This window comes from Natrix helvetica (assembly GCF_964273705.1).
Source record: "Natrix helvetica genome assembly, chromosome: 8".
Classification (NCBI taxonomy): domain Eukaryota; kingdom Metazoa; phylum Chordata; class Lepidosauria; order Squamata; family Natricidae; genus Natrix; species Natrix helvetica.
Window position 1 is genome coordinate 6,385,600 of NC_138559.1, and position 21,961 is coordinate 6,407,560.

The 21,961-nt window shown below is 48.9% G+C and overlaps 1 protein-coding gene and 1 long non-coding RNA gene across 2 annotated transcripts in view; one reads left to right on the forward strand and one right to left on the reverse strand.

Moving 5' to 3' along the window:
- The window catches only part of CNNM3 (cyclin and CBS domain divalent metal cation transport mediator 3), a 54,141-nt gene that overhangs the window by 28,707 nt on the left and 3,473 nt on the right, over window positions 1-21,961 (reverse strand). The gene's annotated exons all lie outside the window — the stretch shown is intronic.
- LOC309396083 overlaps window positions 924-21,961 on the forward strand; it is a 171,433-nt gene continuing 150,395 nt past the window's right edge. The window contains exon 1 of the long non-coding RNA XR_014176032.1: window positions 924-1,178. This is a non-coding gene — a long non-coding RNA (uncharacterized lncRNA). The remainder of the gene's footprint in view (window positions 1,179-21,961) is intronic.

Genomic DNA, 21,961 nt, shown 5'->3' on the forward strand with positions numbered 1-21,961 from the left:
AGGCTGTCATGGCGAACCTTTGGCATGTGGGCCCCGAGGCGGCGTGCGGAGCCCTCTCTGTGGGCACGTGCGCTGTCGCCAGCTGCTCTTCTGGTTTCTGGCACACTAGTCTTCGCATGTGCCGGAGCGTTGGGAACCCAAGGACCAGCTGGGGCAGTGTGCACGCATGCGCCGCCCACCTGGTGCTCCAGCGCACGCAAAGACCAGCTGGCGGGCGCGCATGTGCACGCTGTAAACCTGAGGTGGACAGCATGTGCATGGACCCTAGCCACCTGGTTTATGGATTTTGGTGCTCCAGCACATGCATGAATGCACATTGTAGTTTGGTGCCAAAAATGTTTGCCATCCCTGAGGCTTACCCACACAGATACACACACACACACACACACACACTCTTCTTAACTCCCCAAAGTGGAGATATTGCAGAACAAACATTCCCTTCTTGCTAATATTTGATCTGGTTCTTTGAAATTCAGGGGAAATCAGGAAGGGCTTCAGGACAGCAGGAGAGGAGGCTTCAGTGGCTACAGGGGGATGCTTGCCTTGGGCGTATCCTGGGAGAAAGCAAAAACAGGAACTAGGGTGTGGGTGGGGGGAAAAGGTTTGGTATTTTGCAGTCATCGACCCCCCCCCCCCACCGGCTGAAATCAAAGGCGTTGCCCTCCCTGCTGCTTCCTGGGTACCTGCTGCCTTTGTTGTTGCTGGAAAGACAAGAAGTCCGATCGCGCCATCCCAGATTCCACGAAACAAGGCAGTCCAGAAATAGAAAAGGGAAGGGGGCAGAGGGGGAAAGAAGGGGGTGCTGTGATGGGATTTTGGAAATATAAGGCTTGGGTCAAGCTGGAGAAAAATATAGGTAATGGTTCCCCTAGACCAGGGGTGAGCAAACTGCGGCTCCAGAGCCGCATGTGGCTCTCTATCGTTCAAAATATGCGTCACAACTGCCAATGTGCAACACCTGTCAGAACGTGATTTATTGACCTCTTTGACCCCGGAAGGCCAACTATGGATAAATCCAAGAAAAGTAAAGTTTCAGAAGAAAACAGAACGTTTAATTCAACTACATATGCTCGTTTTGTGGCTTCTCAGGAAATAGTCAGGCACGGGAAGGGTTTTGTGGCTCCCTGAGTTTTCTTTTCTGTGGGAAACGGATCCAAATGGCTCTTTGAGTGTTTAAGGTTGCCGACCCCTGTCCTAGACACATATGTGCTAGTCATTCCCAACTCTAGGGGGCGGTGCTCATCTCCGTTTCAAAGCCGAAGAGCCAGCGCTGCCCGAAGACTTCTCCATGGTTATATGGCCAGCATGACTCAATGCCAAAGGAGCACGGAACGCTCTTACTTTCCCACCAAAGGTGGTTCCTATTTTTCTACTTCTACTTTCAAACGGTTGGCGGAAGCTGGGACAAGTAAAGGGAGCTCACTCTGTGACGCGGCACAAGGGATTCGAACTGCCGAATTGCCGACCTTTCTGATTGACAAGCTGAGTGTCTTAGCCAGAGCCACAACTGAATCGAGAGCCGTTTGAAGATGAAACCTTATCCCGACACTCAAGTTCTGTTATTCCTACATTCAGGAAAGGTTGCTCTTCACAGGTTAAGCAGTAATAGACACTGAGCAACAGGTGTTCCTTAGTCACATGCAGAGCAGGGTGGATAAAAATCAATGTTTTTTTTAAATTAAAATTTTAAAAATATCTGATTTTTTTTATTTATATCCTTTTTTGAAAATTATTACATTTATTTTAATAAAATGCTTTTGGGGTAAAAATCTATCTAAAGATAGTTTTCTATTTAAGATACATTAATAATTTAGTTTATTCAGCATGAAATGGAGCTTAGTGATGTAGCATGAGGAGGCTGTGCATTCTGCAATATTGGGACTGTCAGTGAGTCAACAGCAAGTCAGAGGAGGAGCCGCTGCGGGACAGAGATGACAGTTGCTTTAAAAATTAGGATTTAAATCGAGTTGATTTAAATCAAGCCTTTTTACTAGTGATTTAAATCAAATACAATACAATACAATATAATACAATAGCAGAGTTGGAAGGGACCTTGGAGGTCTTCTAGTCCAACCCCCTGCCTAGGCAGGCAACCCTATACCGTTTCAGACAAATGGTTATCCAATCTCTTCTTAAAAACCTCCAGTATTGGAGCATTCACAACTTCTGGAGGCAAGTTGTTCCATTGATTAATTGTTCTATCAGGAAGTTTCTCCTCAGTTCTAAGTTGCTTCTCTCCTTGATTAGTTTCCACCCATTGCTTCTTGTCCTACCCTCAGGTGCCTTGGAGAATAGTTTGACTCCCTCTTCTTTGTGGCAACCCCTGAAATATTGGAAGACTGCTATCATGTCTCCTCTGGTCCTTCTTTTCATTAAACTAGATATACCCAGTTCCTGCAACCGTTCTTCATATGTTTTAGTCTCCAGTCCCCTAATCATCTTTGTTGCTCTTCTCTGCATTCTTTCTAGAGTCTCCACATCTTTTCTACATCGTGGCGACCAAAACTGAATGCAGTAGTCCAAGTGTGGCCTTACCAAGACATTATAAAGTGGTATTAACTCTTCACGGGATCTTCACGTGATACACTCTGGTGCAAAGTACAGTTTACTCATCAACTTATGATAACAGAGCCTGAAATTTCTGTTGCTAAGTGAGACCGCCGTTTAGTGTACCGGTTGGTACCAGTTCGCTGCGTGCGCGCTTTGCCTGAAAAACGGTCTGTTTTTTGGCTGTTTTGGGGGCTGTTTTGGGGGCTGTTTTGGGGTCTGTCTTCAGGCCGTTTTCTGGTGCCCCTGAAGACCAGCTGGCAACGGTGTGTGTGTGTCCACAGAGAGGGCTCTTATGTGACACCTCTGGCACACATGTCATAGGTTCACCATCATGGCCTATTCTGTCCTGCCCAGAACACAGGGCAACACCAATTTTGCTAATTTAAAACATTAACTGATAAAGACCTTCAAATGAATGCAAATGCAATGAAAAAAAAATGAATATATTTGGCGATGGAGGGGAAAAAATTGAGCCTTCAAATCATTTCTTTCGAAATACGGAAGCTGACAGCCTTGAGCCTGTGTCAGGAGCTTGCAACTTTGGTTGGGGAGGAACCTGGGACAGTCCTGGAGTCTGGAGAAGATTCTGATGAGGGCTCTATGTCAGAGGCAGAGATGGGGCCTGGGTCGTATGCCAGTTATCAGCTGCCTTCGGAGTGGGAGATCAGTGGGGCAGAAGCACAGCTGGAGCCTGTTCACAGTGTGAGCATGCACAGAGTTGCCAAACGAAGGGAACAGATAACAAACAAGGGTTGACTTGGGAGTAAGTCCACAGGTGGACGGTGAATGGCCCCTCCTACAGAGAATAAAAGAGGAGTGAAAGGGGAGTGGAGTTTGCAGGAGACATTTAGTTCATTCCTGCATTCTTGCCAAGTATTGTGGCGTCTGAAAGATATCGGCCTGGCTACTCTCCAAGCCTGATAAAGGTCATTAATTGTGAGCTATCTGGAAAGACTGTGGGAGAGGAACCACTTTGCTGGAGAGGAATTCACTGTCAATGAAATAAAAGGGACGAGGACTCGGCTTCGTGCTGTTGGGGAAGCCTCGGTCAGAAGGCCATCATAAATATGAATCACTTGCCAAGAGTCTGAATTTTGATCAGAAGTCCTTGGGGATGCTGGAACGGCTGCATGTGTGAAAAACGGCCATAAGTCACTTGTTTCACTGCCATTGCAATTTTGAACGGTCACTAAATTGATTGATATAAGTCAAGAAGTACCTGCACACCAAACAGGCTCATTAAGCAATGGCTACTAGAAGTGGTACAATTGAAGTCGGATCTATCAATTCCCCCTGCTGATGACCGTACGTCATGGAAGAGATCTTGGGGAGATACACTGGGAGTAAATACCAAGAATTTAAGAAATGAGATTGGGGGGAAATGTTGTCAGTCTATAAACCTAAGAGAAAAAGAGAGGAAAGATCTGAAGGAAGGTAGTCTGATAACATGTTCAAAAGCACATAAAAATGCAATTAGAAAAATAGGGACCACCTTTGGTGGAAAGATAACAGCGTTCCGTGTGCCTTCGGCCTTTAGTCATGCCGGCCACATGACCAAGGAGGCATATTTGGACAGCGCTGGCTCTTCGGCTTTGAAACAGAGATGAGCAGGGAGGGTAACGCCTTTGATTTCAGCCAGGACAGGGCGGGGATGACTGCAAAATTCCAAAATACTCGATGCCCGAAAGACGCATCCGCTGAGGCGAAACGGTCCAAACGATAGTGGCAGATAAAAGGACGTTGGAGAGGCCCAGGTGGCCGCCCTGCAAATGTCCTCCAGGGGAGCCCTAGCAGCCATGGTAGCGGCACTTCGGGTGGAATGGGCCATGATCCCTTAGGAAGGAGTCTTCCCTGAGGCTAAATACGCCTCACTAATGGCCTGTGTGTTGACTACCATCTACCATCTACCAATGGTGGTAGACGAAACTCTAGCACCCATTGTGCTGGGCTGAAAGGATAGAAAGGGCATTGGTACTTACCTGATACGCCTCTTCTCATAGTGGGGGGAGGAGTATCCAGGATGGGTTGACCTTATCCTCCAGCTGATTGTACTGAGTCAGATAAACTCTTGGGACACGCCCCTTGCCCACCAGGCTCTCTCCATTATTTGGCGAAGAACTCTATCCGACCCGTTATGCCATCCACTCCAGACTCTTAGTATGGTTTCAAACCTTTTATTGAAGAATAACTTAACATACTAGTGCAACATTCAACAAACACATGTTACATAACCATATCAGGGGGGTCTGGATACTTCTCCGCCCACTATGAGAAGAGGCGTATCAGGTAAGTACCAACGCCCTTTCTCCATAGTGAGGGGGGAGGAGTATCCAGGATGGGACGTACCAAAGCTCATGCATCCCTACGGAGGGTCACGTATTGAGGGCACTGGCCAACTAAGCCTGGTGGGGGGTGTCCCCTGCCTATGCACCGTCGGTAAGACCCTGCGCCCGAATGAAGCCTCCGCCGAGGCAAAGGTGTCTAACTTGTAGTTCCTCACGAAGGGTGAGGGGGAAGACCAAGTGGCGGCCCTACATATCTCTGTCCATGACGCCTGAGTAGCCCAGGCCGCAGTGGTGGCCGCACTTCTTGTGGAGTGTGCTGTGATGGGGCTCAGTGGCTGAATGCCCTGAGACAGGTAGGCCGTAGCTATGCAGGTTCTCAGCCACCTGCCTATGGTGGTGGTGGTCACCTTCCTGCCCAGAGACCCCGGCTGGAATGAGACGAACAGGGCCTCAGACCTTCTATGCTGCCGGGTTCCTCTGAGGTAGATCCTCAGAGCCCTTCTTATATCTAATGTGTGCCATTTCCTTTCCAGAGGATGGGAAGGGTCCGGGCAGAAATTAGGCAGAACCAGCTCCTGTGCCCTGTGGAAGCATGAACATACCTTGGGTATGAAGGAGGGGTCCAACCGCAACACCACCCTGTCCTGATGAAAGATGCGGAGGTCTTCCCTGACAGACAGGGCCTGCAGTTCTGATATCAGTCTAGCGGACGTGATGGCCACCAGGAACGCCACCTTAAGGGTTAAGAAGTTTAGGGACACCGTTCGCAATGGCTCAAACGGCTCCCCCGTCAGGGCCTCCAACACCTTGTGTAGTTCCCAGGAGGGGTACCTATGTACTGGAGGTGGCTTGAGGTTGGACGCTCCCTTCAGGAACTGCTTGACCAAGGGTTGCTGGGTGAGTGACTGAGTTCTGCCGCACAGCAGCACTGAGGAGATGGCCGAGACTTGTCTCCTAATAGTGTTGGGGGGCAGCCCCCTGTCCAGGCCTGCCTGGAGAAATTCCAGCACTATGGGAACCGTGGCTCTCACTGGGTCCTGCCTGCAGGAACTACACCATGTGGCAAAGGCCCGCCACATTGCGCCATATATGCGCACCGTGGATGGTCTTCGGGCGGCCTGGATAGTCTCTATCACCCTGGGGGAGAAGTTTCTCTCTCTCAGGATGCTCCACTCAACCGCCATGCGGTCAACTGGAGCCATTGGGGTTCCGAGTGCTCCAGTGATCCCTGACTGAGGGATATTCTCTCCTGGGGGATTCTCCACGCTCTGCCCACCAAGAGTGATTGGAGGTCTGCAAACCATGGCCTCCTGGGCCAGTAAGGGGCAATCAGCACCACCCCCGCCCCCTCCCGAAGAATTTTCTGAATTACTCTGGGAATCAGTGGTAAGGGCGGATATGCATATAGAAGCCCCCTGGGCCATGGGCAGCGGAGGGCGTCCGCCCCTTCCGTTCCGTGGGTTCGGTACCTGGAGTAAAACCTCGGTAGGTGGGTGTTGAGGTGTGTGGCGAATAAGTCGACCTCCGGGTGACCAAACCGGTTCATCACCCCCCTGAAGATGTCTGGGTGAAGTCTCCACTCTGATTGGTCTACTTCTGCCCTGCTGAGCCAGTCGGCTCTGGTGTTGTCCACCCCTGCTATATGCTCTGCCGTTAGGGATAGCACATTTCTCTCTGCCCATCGCCCCAGCCTCTTGGCCTCTTGCATCAGGGCCCCTGATTTGGTCCCCCCCCCCCCGTCTTTTCACATGAGCTTTTGTGGCGATGTTGTTCGTGAGGACTAGGATGTGCCTGCCCTTCACAGAGCGGTGGAAATGCATCAGGGGAAGGCGGAATGCTGAGCTCCAGCCAATCGATGTTGAGCGTCAGCTCCGCCTGGCTCCACTGTCCCTGCGCTATCTGGTCCTGCAGGTGGGCCCCCCACCCAAACAGGCTGGCATCCGTGGTCACCGTCACCCAGTCTGGCGTGCTGAAGACCTCGCCCTTTGTAATCGCGGGGGACGTCCACCAGATCAGTGAGTGGGAGACTTCTGCCGGGAGTCGGACCTTGGTCTGTGAACAGCTCCTGTGCCTTCGCTGGAAAGGCAAAAGGAACCATTGTAGGTCTCGGGTGTGGAGGCGCGCCCACGGGACAATGCCAATGGCCAAGAACATGGTGCCTAGCAGCTTGGACAGGGTGGCTAGAGACACCCTACCTCCCGAGACCACCTGTATGGCTAGTCGTCTCAGGGAGTTCTGTCTTTGTGTGGACAGAAAAACCTTGCCTTCCTCTGAATCAATCAGAGCCCCTAGGTGGATAAATCTAGTGGAGGGGTGAAGATGACTCTTGGACAGGTTTACGGAGAACCCATGCTCCCTTAGCGCCGCCATGGTTGTATCTAGGGCCCCTAGGGCCCCCTCAATGGAGGATGACTGTATTAGCAGGTCATCCAGGTAACATTGGATTCTGACCAGAACCTGTCTCAGGTGCATCCCTACGACCGATCTGCTCACACAGAGAGGGACTTCTCCGGGTGCCGTCCGCTAAACAGTGTCGGGGGGCGACACCCAGGAGCAGGGCCTTCTCTGTGATGGGCCCAGCCCTGTGGAATGACCTCCCCCTTGACATCAGGATTACTTCCGATCTCCGCTCCTTCCGTGTAAAGCTCAAGACCCACCTCTTTCAATTATCTGGCCTGGCTCAACCGTAGTTTATCCTCCTCCTGACAGTCCTTTTTAAATTGTATTTTATCATGGGATATTTTAATGGCTAATTTTAATTTTCTATTATTATTATTAATGTGATATATGTTTTGATTACTACCTCCTCCATGTATGTATATGTGTGTATCTGTATGTCTATATGTATGTATGTATTTTATTGTACGCCGCCCCGAGTCCCTTGCGGAGAGGGAGCGGCTAACAAATTAAAAATTTGAATTTGAATTTGAATTTGAATTTGAGGTGGGCTGCCAAGGCAGCCATTACCTTGGTAAACACTCGGGGGCCGGATGACAATCCGACGGGCAAGGCCCAGTATTGGAAATGTTGCCCTAGGTAACAGAACCTGAGGTACCTCCTGTGATCTCGCAGGATTGGAATGTGGAGGTATGACTCTGTAAGGTCTATGGAAGTGAGGAGGTCCCCCTGCCTGATCCCCTCCAGGATGGAGTGGAGGGAATGCATTTTGAACCTCCTGTAGCGGATGAAGCGGTTTAGCCGCTTCAGGTCCAGAATCGCCCTCCATCCCCCTGAAGCCTTGGGGACGACAAAAAGGATTGAGTAATACCCCTGACCTTGCTGTTCTAGGGGCACTGGCTGGATGGCTCAGATATCCATCAGGTGCTGTATGGCTTTCTGCATCAATAACCTCCTGGCCGGGTTATTGGACACCGGGCAGATTCGGAAGAACCCAGGGGGGCTGGAAAGGAACTCCAGGGCCAGCCCATGTCTGATGGTGTGTTGCACCCACCTATCCCAGATGGAGCGGTCCCAGCGATCCGCGAAATACACTAGGCGCCCCCCAATGGGAGGTGAGTCTGGTCTAGCCTCAGTGTTTGCGGAAGGAGCGCCCCCCGCCGGCTCCTCCGTCGCCTCGAAATGGCTGCTTCTGCTGTTTACCTTTCTGCGGCCTATCTGGGTACCTTTGTCTGGCAGCAAATCCCTAGTACTGCCTGGCCCCGGAGTACCCCGCCTCAGAACCCTTGAAAGAGTCCTGATCCCGGAAGGAAGTCCCAAAGTCCTGTCCCCTGGAGTAGGACCGTCTGGGGTAAGGCGTCGCTCTGGACTGACCCATCTTTGCAGCCGTGGGAAGCACCTTCTTCTTATCCTTGTTCTCTACAAGAGGGAGTCTCCTGTGAAGGGAGCTGACGCCAGGTGCCACTTGTGCCGCACCTCGGCTTGCCACTGTCTCAGCCACAGTAGTCTGCGGGATGCGACTGTAGAAGCGATGGCTCTGGAAGCGAACTTGGCCGCGGACAAGGTGGCGTCTGCCGATAATTGGACACTTGCCTTCTTATAGACATCCGATTGAAGAAGGAGATGGTGGTGGCCGCCTTCACCGCCCAGGCCGCTGCTTGATGTCCCTTTTGGAGGGTAAGATCTGCTTTCCTGTCCTCCAACTTCAGGGCCTCCTCTGGTTCCCCTGGGAGGTTAGTTGGGGTGTGCAGTGCCCGCACCGGCTCATCGATGGAGGGCTGGGCCAGCATCCCCGCCATGTCCTTATCCACATTGAAAAATGTCTTATCAGTGGATGTGGGGGTTGGGCCGGCTGTGGGGGTTGCCCACTGTCGTTTGATTGACTCCAGGAAGGACTTGGGGGTTGGCACTGTGTCAATGGCCTTCTCGTCAAAGATGTTCTCAGCCGAGAACCCTTGGAATTGGGGTGAGGCTTCTGTCGCTCTGTTTCCCAGCTTGGCTGCTGCCTTGGCCTTGAACAGGAGTGATTTATACAATGAGGGCTGGAACAACCCCGTGAAGGCCGGCTTAGGAGGCGGTATACCTTCGTCCTCGGAGAGTTTGTCCTCCCTGACTTCCCCCTCCTCGCAATCCAGGTTGCTGTCGTCCTGCGATGAGATTGAGGAGTTGGAGATGTCCTCCTCCTGGTCAAACAGGTCTTCAGATACCCTGGGTGCTGAAAGGCTGCTGTGATACATTGTTGGAAAGCCCGCATCATTAGGTCCTGGAAGTTGGGGACCCCTGGTGGGAGTTGTTGACTGGGTGCCATGCCCACCTGTGCAGGAGGGGAAGCCAGCAGTGGGATTCCCAGGGAGGCTGTAGGTGGAGGGGACTGCCACCCCTGAGAGAGATCCCAAAGACCTGAGGTGTCAATTGGGATCCTAGCTTGCAATGGGGGTTCCTCCCCTGTGGCTCCTCTTGAGGGGGCGGGCTCCAGGGGCCTTCCCCTTCTGTCCCAGGCTTGGGGTGGATTGGTGCCCACTTGCCTTCTTATAGATCTCCTCCAGCCTCTTGTGCCTTCTAGTCTCATACTTGGAGGCTTTGGCAGGCTTGTGACCACCCTCTTCCAGCTCTGCCCTGGGGGGAAGGTGCTTTCTCTTCTCCTTAGCCTTTCCTCCCCCCCCCCCGGGCAGCCCTAGCGGTGGTCATTACCTCTGGCTGTTCCTCAGGGCTTCTGGCAGGGCTGCTGTCCATTGCTGCAGGTGCTGGACTCCTGCCGGCTTCTTCCTGGCTGCAGGGCGCCGCCATCTTGGAACACGTGGTCCCAGCCGGCTTCAAAATGGCGCCCGCCAGCAGTAGAAAGGGCGTGCTTTTAAAAAAGTTTTCCTCTGCCTGCGGCTTGTGCTCCTAGGAGCTGCCGCGCGCCTCCCACGCTGTTTTCTCGCTCCCTTCTGCCTCTCTCTCTGGTGCTGTGGGAGCTAGGCTCTGCTCGTGGCTCCCTCCGGTGAGGTGAGCCACGTGGATGCAGGCGCGGGCGCTCCGCGGCGTTGGGGAAGCCGCGGTTCGCTGCTCAACCCAGTGGGGAGCAGCAGAGCGTTCCGGCGCCTCACAGAGCTTCCAGTGGCGGGCTCACCTTCTGGGTGGGATCCTGCGCTGTGCTTCCAGCCGATCGCGCTCCTGTTCCTCTGGATCCAGCGCAGCAGGGCTTGCCTATGGAAGGCTTGTGACCTGTTTGGTGGGTTGCCCGGCAGAGTCGATCCCTGAGTGATCCTTGTCTCACTCAGATGCCTGGGCAGTTTGCCACCCCCCTAAGGGGGCTTTTGGCAAATATTTCCTGCTGTTCTGGGAGCTTTCCAGCTCAATTGCGGCTGCTTGCTGATTTCTTCTTCTTTTCTTCTTAAAGTTGCTCTTGGAGATCCAGGATGGCAATCTGTCCAGTTGAGGACTGAGTCAAATAATGGAAAGAGCCTGGTGGGCAAGGGGCGTGTCCCAAGAGCTTTTCTGACTCAGTCCAATCAGCTGGAGGATAAGGTCAACCCATCCTGGGTTCTCACTATGGAGAAAGAGTGCCTCTGACCGGCAGAAGGAGGATGTGCATCTAAAGTAGATGCGCAAAGCGCGTCGTACATCCAGCCGGTGCCACAGGTGTTCCCTCTCATGTGAAGGAGAGAGGCAGAAGTTAGGGAGTATGATTTCCTGCGACCTATGAAACAGGGAGTTGACCTTCGGGATGAAAGTTGGATCTAATCTAAGGACGACCCTGTCTTGGTGGAATTCGCAAAGGTCGTCCTTGGACGACAATGCTCCCAACTCTGATATGTGTCAAGCCAAGGTAACGGCGACGAGAAAGGCTAACTTCAAGGTGAGGAATCTGAGGTGAACTGTCCTAAGTGGTTCGAAAGGAGCGTCCGTGAGGGCCCTGAGCACGGTAGAGAGGTCCCACGTCGGAAAACGATGGATAGGAGGTGGAAACTGGGACAAAGAAAAACGACCATCCCCTGTCAGAATGGAGGAGAGGGCAGCCACCTGCCTATGTAGGGTGTTATGGGAGAGGCCGAGATCTAGGCTGTGTTGAAGGAACTCAAGGACCTGGGCCACTGAGGCATGAGCCGGAAATTGACTCCCTAGCACCAGGAGGCGAACGCCGACCACATGGAATTATTTATCCATGTGGTCGACAGTCGCCTGGCCACTTTGATGGTGGAGATAACCTTGGCCGAGAGATGTGCCTCCCTCAGGAGGCACCGCTCAAGTGCCAGGCAGTCAGTTGGAGCCACTGGGGCTCCGGATGAAAGAGGATCCCCTGGCACAGGGCGATCTCCTCCTGAGGTATCCTCCACGGGGGAGAGATGGACAGCTGAAGGAGGTCTGCAAACCAAGGCCGTCTCGGCCAATATGGGGCTACTAGGATGATGTGTGCCCTCTCTATCATTACCTTTCTCAGGGTCCCCTGGACCAAAGGAAGAGGGAGAAAGGCATAAAGGAGGCCCGGAGGCCATGGACTTCTGAGCCCCTTCTGCATTGCGTGCTGGGAAACGGGAGAAGAACCAGGGCAGTTGGGCATTGGTCGGGCTTGCGAACAAGTCCACCGCTTTGGGTTGTTGAAGCGGTGGCAAATCTTGTGGAAGAGCTCTGGAAGCAGCTGCCACTCGCCGTGATCGACTGTCGCCCAACTCAGCCAGTTGGCCTGATGATTGGCAATGTGATCTGATGTTATTGAGGCCAGATTCTTCTCCGCCCAGAGTTCAAGCTTCTGAGCTTCCAGCCAGAGACATTTGGAGTAAGTCCCCCCTTGGCGGTTTATGTGCGCCTTCATGGCTACATTGTCGGTCAAGAGGAGGACATGTTGGTTGGTAATCGAGTCTCGAAATTGCAGAGTGCAAGGCATGCTGCTTTCAACTCCAGCCAGTTGATATTGTGGCAAAGGTCCAATTTTGACCAATGACGCTGCGCCAGTCTGGATTCCATCAACGCCCCCCAGCCGTAAAGGTTTGCGTCCGTGGTGACAGTAATGCGATCTGGTTCCCAAATGTCGGAACCGTGAAGTAGGGCCGGAGATATCCACCACCTCAGAGACCGGCGGAGATCCGGAGGCAGTCTGACTAGACGCAAGGAGTTGCTCATGCGATGACGTTGGTAGGGGATGAGCAGCCATTGAAGTGTCCGAGAGTGGAGATGCCCCCAGGGATCTATTCCTACGCACGACACCATCTTGCCCAGGAGGTGGGCCAAGGTCAGGATGGAAACTGACCGACTTGCGCAGACATGGCATGCCAAGGATTGAAGACATTTGAGATGATCCGGAGAGAGCCGAACAAGTCCTGCTACAGAGTCTAGCACTGTTCCTAGGTGTTGGATTCTTGTCGAGGGAGAGAGATGACTTTTGGGAAAGTTGACGGAAAACCCCAGGAAATGCAGAGTTTGGATGGTCAGTTTCAGGTCGTGGACAGGCTGCGTGCATGATTGGGCCAGGAGGAGCACATTGTCCAGGTAACAATGGAGTCTCACTGGATGGGAACGCAGGTGAGCCACCAGCGCTGCTAGGACCTTTGTGAACATGCGCGGGGCAAAGGCTAGACCGAATGGGAGCGCCCTATATTGGAAGTGACATCCCTTGTGGGAGAATCGGAGGAATCTGTGATGGGCTGACAGTAGGGGGATGTGCAGTTACGCTTCCGTTAAATCTATTGAGGCCATGAAATCGCCCCGCCGAATCCCCAGGAGGATAGACCTGAGAGAGGCCATATTGAAGCGCCTGTAGACCAAGTAAGAGTTCAGGCGCTTCAGATCCAGTATTGCCCTCCATCCCCCCGAGCTCTTAGGAACCATGAATAGGTTGGAGTACAGGCCTAACCCGTACTCCTCCTTTGGAACAGGTTCCACCGCCCTGGAATCTATCAGATGTTGGCTGGCTAGGCTCATGAGATGGCATCATTCCAGATCCCGAGATGGAGAGAAGATTCTGAAGAGCGTTGGGGGAACGGGGAGAAATTCCAACCAGAGGCTGTACCTGATAGTGGACCTGACCCAAGCATCTGACGTTATCTGATCCCACTGATCCGCGAAGGATGCCAGGCGGCCGCCTATGGGTTGGAGTTATTTCCCTCTGCGGAAGGGATGGCCGCCCCCCCCCTCGAAAGGGCCGCTTGTTCTGTCCCTGAAATCTACTCCTATCCTAGTAAAATGACCGATGCCTGTCATACCTGTAGGGGGTGTAGCACTGCTGCCGGAAGTCGGGTTCTTTGGGCATAGCTTGGTGGGTGTGGCAGGAAAAGGATACTGCAAACTCCCCATTCCCTCCCGATCATCTGAGACTCGGGAGACAGAGAATAAATGGGGATGGGGCCAGTCAGAGGTGGTATTCACTGGTTCTCCCAACTACTCAAAATTTCCGCTACTACCACCTCTCCAGAACTGGTCAGAACTGAATATCACCTCTGGATTGGTAGCAATGGAAATCCTAGTGCCCATTGTGGATTTAAGTAGCGGTCTACCTTTACTTTTTAAAAAATAAAAAGGTATCTCCTTTTAGTAAGGTCTGCTTCTTTGAAATACCTAGTGTAAGCATTACGTCTATTCATACATACACAAAGGAATTACTATCAATCCAAAAGCATGACTAGCTTGATTATTTGTGTGAAGGAGAATTAGTGAACGATAGAAAAGAGCGGAGGTGCCATTGTGTGAATGTGGAACAGAAGATTTTTTTTTGTAGTATCGACATGGGTCTTTAGCAAAATAATAATAATAATAATAATAATAATAATATATACTAGCGCATAACACACCAGACATCACACTGGTTGAGAAAAAGAAGGTTACAATCATAGACATCGCAATACCAGGTGATAGCAGGGTTGAGGAGAAGGAACATGAAAAAGTCGCGAAATACCAGGACTTAAAAATTGAAATCCAACGATTATGGCACAAACCAGCAGTGGTAATTCCAGTGGTAATTGGCACACTGGGTGCTATTCCAAAAGCACTGGAATTACATTTAAAACAGTTAAAACTTGACAAAATCACCATCAGTCAAATGCAAAAAGCTGCACTGCTTGGATCTGCACGTATATTACGAAAATACGTTACGACGTCCTAGACCCCTGGGTGGGGCCCGACTAGTAATCAATGCCAAATCCGGCGAATCAACTGGCCGCTGTGATACAATCGTATAGTAATAATAATAATAATAATAATAATAATAATAATAATAATAATAATAATAATAATAATAATAATAATAATAATAATAATAATAATAAACAGTGATACCGATTATCATCGGGGCACTTGGTACCATGTCCAAGAATTTTATAAAACACATCAAGAAACTGCAGCTTCCTGCAATAACACCAGCAGAACTGCAAAAAACTGTGCTACTCGGAACATCATATATTTTAAGAAGGTCCTTGGTTGATACCTAGGACGCTGGCAAGAACCCATATCAATCATTATCAGTCAACCATTAGCATCAGTCACTGGTATTTGTAATGCATTTTTGAATGTTCAGTTGCCTGCGTTTCATGAATTATTATTATTGTTATTGTTGTTATTATTAATAATAATAATAATCCATAAAAAGGGGCAAAATCACTACATATGAGGGAATTGAAATGCCCAATGGCCAACTAATTAAATGCAACTAAAATGAAGCCTACAAATACTTAGGCATTCTGCAGTTGGATAACATCAAACATGGAGAAGTAAAAACTATTGTCAGAAGAGAGTACACCAACAGAGTTAGGAAAATTTTGAAATCTAAATTGAATGGTGGAAATACAATCAAGGCCATAAACACCTGGGCAATACCAGTTATAAGATACACAGCTGGTATAGTTAACTGGACACAAGCTGATTTGGACATTTTGGACCGAAAAACCAGGAAACTAATGACAATGCACTACAGTTTACATCCACGTGGTGATATTGATAGACTATACCTGCCCCGAAAATCAGGTGGCAGAGGATTATTACAAGTGAAGCAAATAGTTGAAGAAGAAAAACATGCACTGGCTGATTATTTAAAAGAAAGTCAAGAACATCTATTAATTGAAGTAAAGAACAAAAATCTACTGAAGGTCCAACAGACGAAATAAAAATACAGAAAAGATGTGATAAAATCAAGAATGGAGAGTTAGCAGAACAAAGCATTGCATCGCCAATTTCTGGAAAACATAAAAGATAAAGTGGACAGTGAAAAAACTTGGTTATGGTTAACAGCAGGTACATTAAAGAAAGAAACAGAGTCACTAATCCTGGCTGCGCAAGAACAAGCTATCCGAACAAATGCCATTAAGGCCAAAATCGAAAAATCCTCTGATGATGCCAAATGCAGACTCTGCAAAGAAGTTGATGAAACTGTTGACCACATACTCAGCTGCTGTAAAAAAATCACGCAGACTGACTATAAAATGCGGTACAATTCAGTGGCACAAATGATCCACTAGAATTTGTGCAAAAATTATAACATTAAAACAGCAACAAACTGGTGGGAACATAAGCCTGAAAAAGTCATCGAGAGTCAGATGGTCAAGATCTTGTGGGATTTTCGCATACAAACGGATAAAATACTGGCGCATAATACACCAGACATCACACTGGTTGAGAAAAATAAGGTTACAATCATAGACATCGCAATACCAGGTGATAGCAGGGTCGCCGAGAAGGAATATGAAAAAATCGCGAAATACCAGGACTTAAAAATCGAAATTCAGCGATTATGGCACAAACCAGCAGTGGTAATTCCAGTGGTAATCGGCACACTGGGTGCTATTCGAAAAGCACTGGAATTACATTTAAAACAGTTAAAAATTGACAAAATCACCATCAGTCAAATGCAAAAGGCCGCACTGCTTGGATCCGCACACATATTACGAAAATACGTTACGACGTCCTAGGCCCCTGGGTGGGGCCCAACTAGTAATCAATGCCAAATCCGGCGAAACAACTGGCCGCTGTGATACAATCGTATAATAATAATAATAATAATAATAATAATAATAATAATAATAATAATAATAATAATAATAATATCCTCTGACGGTACCTTAACAGTTACAATAATACAGTAGCAGAGTTGGAAGGGACCTTGGAGGTCTTCTAGTCCAACCCCCTGCCTAGGCAGGAAACCTTATATCGTTTCAGAGAAATGGCTATCCAACATCTTCTTAAAGACTTCCAGTGTTGGGGCATTCACAACTTCTGTTCCACTGATTAATTGTTCTAACTGTCAGGAAATTTCCTTGATTAGTTTCTACCCATTGCTTCTTGTTCTGCCCTCAGGTGCCTTGGAGAATAGTTTGACTCCCTCTCCTGAGATATCGGAGCACTGCTATTACGTCTCCCCATATCTTCTTATCATGAAACCAGACATACCCAGTTCCTGCAACCGTTCTTCATATGTTTTAGTCTCCAGTCCCCTAATCCTCTTTGTTGCTCTTCTCTGCACTCTTTCTAGAGTCTCCACATCTTTTGTGGCGACCAAAACTGGATGCCATATTCCAAGTGTTGCCTTACCAAGGCATTATAAAGTTGTATTAACACTTCACATGGTCTTGATTCTATCCTTCTGTTTATGTAGCCTAGAACTGTATTGGCTTTTTTGGCAGCTGCTGTACATTGCTGGCTCATATTTAAATGGTTGTCCAAGATCCCTCTCACAGTTACTACTATTGAGCAAGGTACAACCTACCTGTGCATTTCGTTTTTCTTGCCTAAGTGTAGACCTTACTCTTTTCACCATTGAATTTCATTTTATTAGATAGTGACCAATGTTCAAGTTTGTCAAGATCCTTCTGTATCTTAAGCCTATCTTCTGGAGTATTGGCTATTCCTGCCAGCTTGGTGTCATCTGCAAATTTGCTAGTTCTTAGGTTAGGACTCGAGCTGTTGAGCTACCAACCAGCCCCAAGGGCTGTGAATCTCACCAAAGATTAACCAATAATAATAATTTGATTTGAGTACAGCACAAACCACTGGGAATATCAGGTTGAGAAGGTTCTAGAGAATGAGAAAATCAAGATCTTGTGGGATTTCAGAATTCAGACTGACAGGCACTTGGCCTACAACACACCTGACATAATAATAATTGAAAAGAAAAAAGGATGGTTCATTGACATTGCAATACCTGGTGATGCACGAATTGAAGATAAACAGCAAGAAAAAAATCACAAAATACCGGGACTTGCACATTGAGGTTGAGCGACTGTGGAAAAAGAAATCATGTGTTGTCCCAATTGTAATTGGAGCCCTTGGAGCAATACCTAAAGGGCTACCTCGCTATTTGGAAATTCTAAATTTACCTGATTTGAACATTCTGACTCTACAAAAAAACCACCCTACTTGGAACAACTTATATCCTTAACAGTTCCTAGGTCCTTGGTTAGGACTCGAGCTGTTGAGCTACCAACCAGCCCCAAAGGCTGTGAACCTCACCAAAGATTAACAACAACATCATCATCATCATCATCATCCAGGATTAAATCCTGTAAATCCTTCCATTCCCCACCATCCAGTCAGAGCTGAAGAAGCTTCTTGGATGAGAAGTGATTCTTTGTGGGCAGCTGGCAAACGTGTGTGCAACCTTATTTGCACAAGCAACGAGCACATACACCCATCGCATGCACATGCACGCCTGCTGCTCACTCAAATAGGGATGCGCACACCTCACAGCTGCTTCCGAGTGGCTCACGGCCCAATAATGGGCCACAAACCCCTGGATTAAAGGACAAGAAACAATGGATGGAAACTAATCAAGGAGAGAAGCAACCTGGAGTTAAGGAGAAACTTCCTAACAGTGAGGACAATTAACCAGAACAGCTTGCCACAAGAAATCGTGGGCGCTCCATCACTGGAGGGTTTTAAGAAGAGACTAGACAGCCATTTGTCTGAGATGGCGTAGGGCAGTGATGGCGAACCTGTGGCACGTGGAGCCATTTGTCAGGGCATGCAAGGCGCTGCTCTGTCAGCTGGCCAGCGCACATGCACGCACTGGCCAGCTGAGTTCACCCCTTTTTAAAGCCATTTTTTGCCCTCCCCAGGCTCCAGAGGCTTTATAGGAGCCTGGGAAGGACAAAAACAGCCTCTGCAGGCCCCCCAGTGACCCTCCGGAGGCTTCATGAGCTTCCCTGAAGCCTCCGGAGCGCAAAAAAACAGCCCTACGGGCAAACCGGAAATTCAGGAACGGACTTCCGGTTTACTTGGAGGTTCGTTGACGGCTCCGGAGGCTTCAGGAAAGCCTCCTGAAGGTCCCTCAAGCCTCCGGAGGGCTTCCAAGGGGCGGGGTGGGGGAGGCTATTTTCGCCCTCCCCAGGCTCCTATAAAGCCTCTGGAGCCTGGGGAGGGAGAAAAAAGCATCGTGCCTGTAGTGCGTGCATGCGCACTGGGGGGGGTCGCGCATTGCACTATGGGTGCAGCACGCCCTCACACGACCCCCCCTGCGCTCCCACTTATGGCATGCGAGCCAAAAAAGGTTCGCCATCGCTGGCATAGGGTCTCCTGCTTGAGCAGGGGGCTGGACTATAAGACCTCCAAGGTCCCTTCCAGCTCATTCATTCTATTCTAAAGGGTTATCCAAAAAGAAAAAGAACTGAAAAGTTCATTATTAAATGGGGAGAGAGAGCAGCATATGATGGAAGTGAAGTGATGCATGAGAATGAACAGAATGCCTGACAATTCAACACAAAACAAGTAGAACCAAATGTGTGATATTCCCTTGGTTGTTTATATATCGATGGAATGTTTGTGGTGTCTACGGGGGAGGAAGAGGCTTTGAATAGGAACCCAAAGGTACTTTTGTATGCAAATTATATCGCTGAGTCACTGAGAACTCAAAATATTTTTGAATGAACGTTCGGTTGCATAATACAACCAGGAGAACGGATCTGAAATTTGTATCTGGACTAACAGCCATTCATTCAGTAACAATTTTAAGTTACAGGGACGCTGAAAAAAGTGACTCATGATCAGTTTTCACACTTATGATCACAGCAGCATTCCCACAATAATTAAATTAATTATTGAATTAATTTAAATTGGCAACTGGCACATATTTTATGATAACCCCACTGTCCTAGGTGAGATCATCAAGGCTGGTAACCTTCCCAGCCGCTTCCAGCAAGCAAAGTCAGCATGGGAAGCTGAATTCACTTAACAACGGTGTGTTGTTTAACACCTTATAATGGGGAGGTTTTTCAGAGGAGATCAGGCAGCCACTGGTCACAAATTGTGGAGGGCCGAACTTACCGCACGCATGCCACAGGGGGCACACAGAGCCTTCTCGGTGGGCATGCCAGCCAGCTGGTTTTTGACTCTCTGCCGCATGGGGGGGGGGCGTGCACATGTATGGGGGTTGTGTGTGCATGCGCAGGAGCAAGAGGAGCGCAGGGGATCGCATGCACGTGCATGGGGCGGGTGAGTGCAGGGCACATGCGGTGGGTTGCATGCACGTGGTGCGCACGTGCATTGAATTATGGGTGTGCGCAGGCTTTCAGCCTGTGGCTGAAATCCCTAGTATAGGGTCTCCTGCTTGAGCAGGGGGTTGGTCTAGAACAGTGATGCCAAAATTGTGCATGCACCCATAATGCAATGCGTGCACACCCCCACACATGCGCCCCACTCCCGCACTCTCCCCGCATGTGAATGTGACTGCCTGCGCTCCCCCCACGTGCATGCATACACGACTACCCGCCCACCTGAGCAGCAGAGACCCGAAAACCAGCTGGCCGGCGGGAGGCATTCCCGCATGCGCGATAAGCAGAGCTCGCCTGCCATAGGTTCCCCATCACGGGTCTAGAAAAGGGATCTCCAACCCTAGCAATCCTTGTGGACTTCAACTGAGGAATTCTGGGAGTTGAAGTCCGCAAGCCTTAACGTTGCCGGGGTTGGAGACTCACGGTCTGGACAGATGATCTCCAAGGTCCCTTCCCGCTCTATTCCGATTGACCGAACAATCATTTTCTATGAACAAGCAATTATAATGATGGATATGGAAAAACACATGTTCTATCCCGCGAGTTCCATCCTGCAGGACTGTGCCAGTCCAGGGATGTTTATTTTTGGGAGAACTTAACTCACCATTTCCCAAGCCAGACTGAGACTTATTCATAAGTGAAAAACCTGGCTTCACAGCTACACTTTCTTTCTGTCTCCCCATCCCCTATTCTATGCCCACAGGATCATTCTAAGCCACCAGGCAATGCTTTCTCATGTGCAGAAACAGCAGGCAAAGATATGGTCACAGATGAGCACATCCACACATATATTTCAGGAAGATACAAGTGTCCATAATACAAAGGGATATGTCTATGAAACAACAAAAAGAATAATCTTGAAAGATCACACGCGCCAATTTATGTAGGAAATGCCAATTGAGAAACAAAATTTGGAGCAGTCCCCCATCCTGGTATCCTTCAGGATGTTCTTTTTATTGAGTCTGTCATCTGCACCTCCATAACTGTCTGGTTTGGTTCTGCAACCCAACAAGACAGACGGAGACTTCAGAGGAGAATTAGAACTGCAGAAAAACGAATATATCTTTTCTTTTATGTACACTGAGAGCACAGGCACCAAGGACAAATTCCTTGCGTGTTCAATTACACTTGGGCAATAAAGAATTCTATTCTATTAATTTTCTTCTATTCTATTGACATCTGAGGCTTATGAGAGGTGAAGTCCAACTTGGAGGGAAAAGTGACGTAATAATTTGAAATGTGTGGCATGCTGCTAGTCCCTGTGGGCCTTTTTACAATGCATTTTTGCTGCCGGTTTACACAGTTCAAGAGCACGCAGAGAGGTTAGGCAGTTCAACAGCCAGCAATCTTCACAGATAATTAGCCGGCCCATAAAATTTATCATTTTACTCCAGCTCTTGTAACAACTAATAAATCATTAAAGCACCAAAATCAGAATGTACTCGCCTTTAAGTACATGAAATTATTTATTCATACACTTCCTACTACGCTTTCTCCTCCGCTGTAGAGATTGATGTCTTCTCAATTTCTACTGACTCATAAGAATTGCACCTGAATCCAAAGACTGCACTGAAACATTGAGATGGTTTTTGCTCAACCTCAGAAGTTAAGAGATGTTCATTCTCTTTGCGTGTTCAAAGCAAGTTTGCCACGTGAGACAACTTTGGGGTTTTTTTTCTCTTTAAAGTGATGCAAAACTGATTCAGCAAGTGTACTGCTAAATCGCTTCAAATAAAATTAATTGCAATGCATCCTTGCAAACTTTCCAACTTTAAAACACCCAGATAATACCAGACTGGGCCCTATCTAACAAAATGAAATTCAACGTAGAGAAAAGTAAAGTCCTACACTTAGGTAAGAAAAACCAAAAATACACATATAAACTGGGTGAAACCAGACTTAATAGCAGGGACTGTGAGAGGGATCTTGGAGTCTTAGTGGACAACCAGCTAAGTATGAGCCAGCCGTGTGCCGCAGCAGCCAAAAAAGCCAATGCAATCCTACATTGCATTAACAGAGGGATACACTCAAGATCAACTGAGCCTTAGTAAGGCCACACCTAGAGTACTGCATCCAGTTTTGGTCACCACACTATAAAAAAACATGTTGAGACTCTAGAGAGAGTGCAGAGAAGAGCAACCAGGATGATGAGGGGACTGGAGGCTAAAACATACGATGAACGGTTGCAGGAACTGGGCCTGGCTGGTCTAATGGAGAGAAGGACCAGGGGAAACAGGATAGCAGTCTTCCAATATTTGAGGAGCTGCCACAGAGAGGAAG